This window comes from Diadema antillarum, unplaced genomic scaffold (assembly GCF_040938485.1).
Source record: "Diadema antillarum isolate AM-2024a unplaced genomic scaffold, OU_Dant_1.0 seq00000732_RagTag, whole genome shotgun sequence".
Taxonomy (NCBI): Eukaryota; Metazoa; Echinodermata; class Echinoidea; order Diadematoida; family Diadematidae; genus Diadema; species Diadema antillarum.
Window position 1 is genome coordinate 547,678 of NW_027271633.1, and position 7,128 is coordinate 554,805.

The 7,128-nt window shown below is 38.6% G+C and overlaps 1 pseudogene; it reads right to left on the bottom strand.

The window, feature by feature from the left end:
- The window catches only part of LOC139738283 (uncharacterized), a 28,166-nt pseudogene extending 21,450 nt beyond the window's left edge, over positions 1-6,716 (bottom strand).
- Positions 6,717-7,128: the final 412 nt, after the last annotated feature.

Consider the following 7,128-nt stretch of genomic DNA (forward strand, 5'->3'; position numbering starts at 1 on the left):
CATGATAAAAAATCATGGGCGTCCGAGCAGGATTCGAACCTACGACCTCCTGATCACCGGACAGGCGTCATCTCCACTAGACCACCGAGCTTTCGCCCGAAAACAAGTGTTGGTTCTAATCCTTATAGCATGCAGCGGGTACTGCTTTGTTATTAAATTCATGTTCAGATGTTTTCTTTGCAATTGATTGACAAATTGCCCTACATCGACGTTAAAATAAGCACTGAATTGATACTACTAAAACACTGATCAATTCAGTGCTTATTTTAACGTCGATGTAGGGCAATTTGTCAATCAATTGCAAAGAAAACATCTCGACGGAAGAAATTCATGAATTTGAATAACAAAGCAGTACCCGCTGCATGCTATAAGGATTAGAACCAACACTTGCTTTCGGGCGAAAGCTCGGTGGTCTAGTGGAGATGACGCCTGTCCGGTGATCAGGAGGTCGTAGGTTCGAATCCTGCTCGAGTATGTACGCCCATGATTTTTTATCATGGCTACTACTAAAACACTTATCAATTCAGTGCTTATTTTAACGTCGATGTAGGGCAATTTGTCAATCAATTGCAAAAAAAAAAAATGTATGTTGTATTAAATTTTACACAAATATTCCGAAACAAAGTTGTTGGAAATGAAGAAGACTGACAGGTAAAACTCATTGCTTGTAGTACATGTATGTATTCCCCTTTGGAGACCACGATGTCAATTATGATGATGTTGATAATGATGAAAATGGTTAACGAAGCGCATAATTCGCTGAGTGGTGCTATTCATGGTTTTCGAATGCACCCCGGTGAACAGCGAAAGAATTGGGTCATCCTCGTATCCCTACATTACTGGATTTCGAATGGGGTGTTACTTCTCGACATCTGAATAAAGCATGAGTGGAATAAACACTCGTTATAAACATAATTTTAAACAAAGATGATATCCAACCAAAAAATGAATACACTTCAAAAGAAAGAAAAAAAATATTTCCTACAGAACGATACAAAAAATTTGACAATAATTGTGCAAGAAATAAGGAAGATGATATCACAATTTTCTTTTCCTCGTTTTTCGGAAAACATCTCTTGACCAAATGTGTCCTTACGAATATCCAAATGAGCAAGTTTTTTTTTTCTTTCATGTATAGTATATAGATATATGAAATTCGAAAAAATATTTTTTTCTCATACAATTAAAAGCATGTTTCCATACAAAAAAAAAATATTCAAGCGTTAACATCTGATCTTTTTTTATTTTGGGTAATACCATTTTAAAACAAGATTATATTTCTACAGCTGAAATACGACATTTTTGTTATTTCTGTATAGGAAATAAATAAGAAATTGTGAGAGCATGACTTCGTCAACTTGCTGATTTGAATATTCGTAACGAATGGTCATGACGTGTTTTCCGTAAAAAAAAAAAAAAAAAAAAATGTGAAAATTCATCATGTCATATTTTCTCTTCCCTTATCAGATTTTTATCATTTTTGTATCATTCTGTCGTTTCTCTTTCTTTTGAAGTTTATTCATTTTGGGGTGGATTTTTTAAAGTAATTATGTTTTCGTGACTCTGCATCGGCAATGAGCTCCGCATCATCAATGAGACAAGTGTATGTGGATTTCGTAATCTCACCCTATTTCTCCTCGTGATAGAATCTTCCTGAACGTCAAGCCTCATCGGCTGCCCATCGTAGTCCATCGAATAGCTGCGATCTTTCGGCTGCGACGGCCGACCTGAAGAGCGCCGCCTTGAGTTGAAAGCCCGTATGGACTGCTCCAAATCCATATTAGACGTGTCCGGGTCCGTAGCATCCGTTGTAGGGACAAAACTGCAGGAGTTACAGTGTAAGAGAGATAGAGTGACCAAAAAATAAAATCGAAGACGAGAAGGGAATAGAATGGAATGACCCTCACGATCGATAAAGTCGAAATCAGAGAATGATATAGTAATGGCTCGTGACAGCATAATGAATGCACTCAGGCAATTGAGACGTGCGTGCAATTAGTTCAAATTGACGGGACGTATTCTCGGAAGAAACGAAAACCCTAGGTCACCTTGTGGTGAATTAAGGCATTGTTTGAATCGCAGAGGAATGTGACAGAGTTGGGTTTGTTTCTTTGTATGTGCTCTCTTGGGGAGGAGGTCAGATAAGATGTTAATTTACATGTGATTTAGTTTTTCTTATTTATCTCCTGTATTTTAATGTGATATCTTTATTATTGGTCTGTTTTGTAAATAACGTGTATTAATTCTTCTTTTTACAAGTCTATTTCATATGTGTACGAGAATGCATTACATGAGGGCTCACATGCCTAAGGGCAACAGTAAAATAATTACTTTTGTGAGCCCTAGCCTATGTATTGCTTCCCTGTTCATACTTGGTGTTACACGTCAACTGCGTGCTATGTGTTATACATCAACTTTGCATTTCGATGTGAATGTATTTTTTAAACGTTATTGTCATTTCCATTTGGCTGAATAAATAATAACAATGATGATGATGAGGATACTACTACAATGTACTACTACTATTGCTACTACTACAACTAATAACAATAATGATAATAAGACGAACTAACAAACAAGCAAGCACATACACTCACATCTACAAGAAACAAGAACAAAAAATTCTCGCGGCCCCTCTGGTTATAATATAGTAAAAAAATACTGTCAAGACTGATTTGAAAATTGCCACTTTTCTAAAGAGAAATCATTTACAATGATGAATCGTTAGCAGAAATAATGGTGCATTAATGATTCTTACGTCACGGCTGTTCTTATATTGATTAACACCATTGTGTTTGGTATTGAACAAAGGTAGTTTACAAGTTGTATTCAATCCTAAGTTACAACAACAACAGCACTGAGTGGAATTTCCCTTTAACTTTTGTGAAACAAACAAACAAAAAAACAAAAAACATGTCTGGGTATAGACAGCTTGCACTTTGGACTAACCCCTTACCTCATTGTTGCCATGGTGAGGGGAGATCGACGATCTCTCTCGACGGAGATCGCCTGTCGCCGAGCGCGAAGTCGTCGGGGCTCCTCGCCGGCGTCCGTGGAAGAACGTCGGAACTCCTGCGATTCGTTTCCCTTCCACGTACTGCGCCTGGGGATCCAAACGAGATTTAATCACAACTGGGCACCCTCATTATTATCTCGGAAGTGCACGAACAGATATATAACCCAGTTGTTGGGTTGGCGCTCAAACTCTCTACCGTCTGATAAGTTTGTCTTTCTTACCTATTTTTTTCAACAAACTGTAATGCAAATGATTTTTTTTTTCTCCAGATGAAGCTCAGATCCTTCTTCATTCATTCATCGAAAAGAGCGTGTTACATAATCCGATACAGTGGCCCATCCCAGTTACTCACAACTGAACCCCATGTGACGACCAGCTAGAGTGCAACTGAATATGGGCTATCCAGCCATCTTGTCAGATGGAAAAAGAAAATAAAGAAGGATATTACCAAATTATTATTTGTTTTACCTTCCAGTGCTATAGCTTCATTAATGTACGTGTCGTTAATTTCTTGCTTTTTTTTCATTCTCTTGCAACTAAATCTTTCCCGATGCGTCGTTATAAAAACGTGATCAATTCTTGTCATGGATTGGCTATTGATATATATTATATATATATATATATATATATATATATATATATATATATATATATATATATTATGTTTAAATATATTTAGAAAGTCATACATTACAGTCTATTGATCGAACAACTTGAACATGTAAAATAAATCACTGGAAGAGATCAAAATGAGACTTTTCTAGGAGGAATGTTTGGCTTAGATTTACAATATGTTTTTCTTCCGTTTCTTTTTTTTTTAAGCTGGAGAGTTGGTATATAACCTAACGATTTTAATTAAAGTTTTGTTCTCTCACTACCCCACGTAGCTCCAGAAATTATGATATTGAACATTCTCTCGTAAAAGTACTGGGCTTTTTTTCAATGAAAGCTGGGAAATAACTAATATAGAGGTAAATGCAAAGAAAAGATATCAATGTTCCACCAAAAAATTACGCAAATTTCGATATATACATCGAGTCATTTTGACATCAATTTTAAGATATTCGTCGTATGCGCTTTTCATTTCCATGCCCCGCAGGTTTGACTAAATATCAATGATACTGATAATTGTTTATATCCACCTGATTTTTCTTTAAAGTATTATGGGTTTTTTTTTCGGGTCTAGGGCAATTACCCCCTGGGCAATTACCCTAGACCCTCCCGTGGCCTTAATCCTAATCCTAACCCTGACCCTAATCGTAACCCTAACCCTAATCCTAACCCAAACCCTAATCTTACGTTGTTGTTTTTTTTTCTTGTCACAAGTAACATATAGAAAATGAGTCATAGGATGTGCTTGATTTCTCTTTGAAGTGTAAAGTTGCCAGAAATCCCTTCACCCCAAGAAACGCTGCAGTTACAGTATGATGAAACACCATAATATTCTAAGGGACTTGAGTTCACATGTACATGTTTGAAATCTGAACTGACAACATCGTTGAAGTTGATCCGATTTTTCTTTGAAATTATTGTGACATTGAAATCGAGATGACTACATTTTGATGTAAATTACTGACATGCAGCAGAGCTGTACTTACAAGTTAGTAGCTCAAAGTTCAAAATATACGGTGAAAGCAATTGATATATTTTTTTTTCATTTCGTTTCTGTGCAAAAACAACAATAACACCAAAAAGTAACAAGCAAATTATGATATACAGAAATTCAACTGCATGAAGCTTATTATGTCTGCACACCTATTTCCTTTTGCTTGTAATAATCCTACAGATAACACACTTGTTTACAGTGTTCTCTTCGTTTCTGTATTCTACCTCTAATACTCACATTTTGAGGATACTGTTCCCCCATTGGTGATAGAGCACCTCTGAGGTCCAGAAACCGCTTTTGAGTTGCCGCTGAAAGATGTCGTCTCCGATCACAGATTTCTCCCTCCTCTGCCGGACCCGCCGGTGAAGATGCACTCGCATGTCCTCCAGGGCCGCCTCCTTACGTTCCCGATGTTGCCGCTCGACCGCCGCTCTCGCAGAGTGCGGACGAGACATATTCACCTCGACTTGACTGTCGGAGTCGCGCCGCGACGAGGTCGACGCTTCTTCGGGATCATCGATGAAACTTTCACCCCTCTCGGATAAGCTTTTAGTTCTGAGGGTGTTTTCGTGAGGAAGGGTATTCTTTGCAGGTGCTAATATTGATTGGGCACGAAAACCTGCTTTTGATTGCACGTTGTCCGAGTCTTGTACCTTATTGTTTTCCGTCGCAGCTGCAACATGGCTAGCCGTCAAGTGTTTTCCGATACCATAGAGTTGTTCATTTCGGTTGGGATCTAGTTTGGTGGTGTCTGTAGCATCATCGTATGCAAACTCATCGTCTTCATCAATGATATATTCAGTAATCAAGGAATTTCTCTGTTGGCAGATTCCTTGTTTACCCGTGGGTATCCATCCACTACTAACACCTCGTTCCCCTTCTCCAGCAACACGAATACCTTGCCTACCACCACGACTGTCATCTAAACCCACTCCTTCTTCTCTTCCTACCACACCCTTCCTTGTCCCTTGCCCTTTCCTCGAAGCAGGGACCATCCCACCGCGTGTCCTCTGCAGATGTTGTGTCGACGACATAGGTCTTCCACCTGCATCCTTACACACCACTGAAGAATCTCTATCGGTCACACCCAGTTCATCCTCACTGCTCTCCCACCAATCTTCGTTACCATAGAGACCACTTCCAAGAGCGTGGTAGAAGCCGTCCCTCTTGCGTTGCTCTTCCGCCATAGCCGATATTTCCGATGTTACAGGATCCTCCTCCGATACATTCCTATTTATCTTCTTTCTCTGAACGAGTCCCCTTTTCTTCATCTGGGACCGTTTCCTTTGGTCGCTTGACATCCGATCCTTGATGAGAGACACAGAGACACAAATGACGTAATTTACGAATTCTTATGAAGAAGGGACAATCTTGATTTATATTTGTCCTTAAAGAAAAATCACAAAGGTTTCTAGAACTTCTCACACGCTTCTCAATTCAAATAAAACAATACAGAGATGATCTTGCCAGGACGATCTGCCCATACATAGATCGCGTTTCTCTGCAAGACAGTTCCGGCCTTCTCTCTCCCTCCCCCCCCCCCCCCCCCTCTCTCTCTCTCTCTCTCTCTCTCTCTCTCAATGTATCTATCTATTTATCTCTATCTCTCTATCTTTCTCAAGAACACACATTAATGTGAAGTCTGAAATCAAGGAAAGACTTCTAACATTAAAACAAAAATAATAGAGAAGAAACTAACACATTTGTTTATAGCGGAAGAAGTAAAAATTATTCTTCATTATACCACAGTGAAGGGGAAAACGAAATTATTTACAAATTACCTTTGATCTGACTGCACTAGTTTGATTGTTTCCATTCCTCCATAAATACATGGGATGCCCGTCTCCGACAAGGCGGACGAGATGGTGGCCAGCTCTTGTATCCATGGTAACGTCAGGGCGTTACCCTCGGATTGCATCAATCAGAGGCTACGGGCTTCTTTCGTGTTCTGGAAGAAGCACAAGAGGGAGAGATGATTTTCTAAGGTTTCCCTGCCAGTGTTTGATCGAATCCGCAGTGCGTTTACGAAATCCGTGACAGACATTATATCTATATCTAACTCACGGAAATCCTGTAGCCAGGCTCGGAATACATGGTTACCATTTTTTCTTTGATTCTTTTTTTTTTAAATGAAAACGCAGGAGTAACATTCATCTCCATTTAACTATACTTCCAATTATGATAATCCTTTGTTTAACTCAATCAGTTAGAAAAGAGGAACAACCCGTACGCACAAAACTTAGTAACATTATCTTATGACAACATAAGTCAAATAATTATAACATCATTGACTATTTTTTAAACTAAAAGAATAATACAGCATCGCAGAAATCACATTGGGAGCCTTTTATCTACCTAGATCATTAAACGTAGATGGCATTTGTTAAAAGTTAATTTCTTCTAAAATGTTTTCCAATATTCACTAATAAAAGGAGCCTTTGAATGTTAAAACTTCAATCGTCATCACCACAATCGATTCCTGTTAAGCTCGTCGCACCTTATTCAT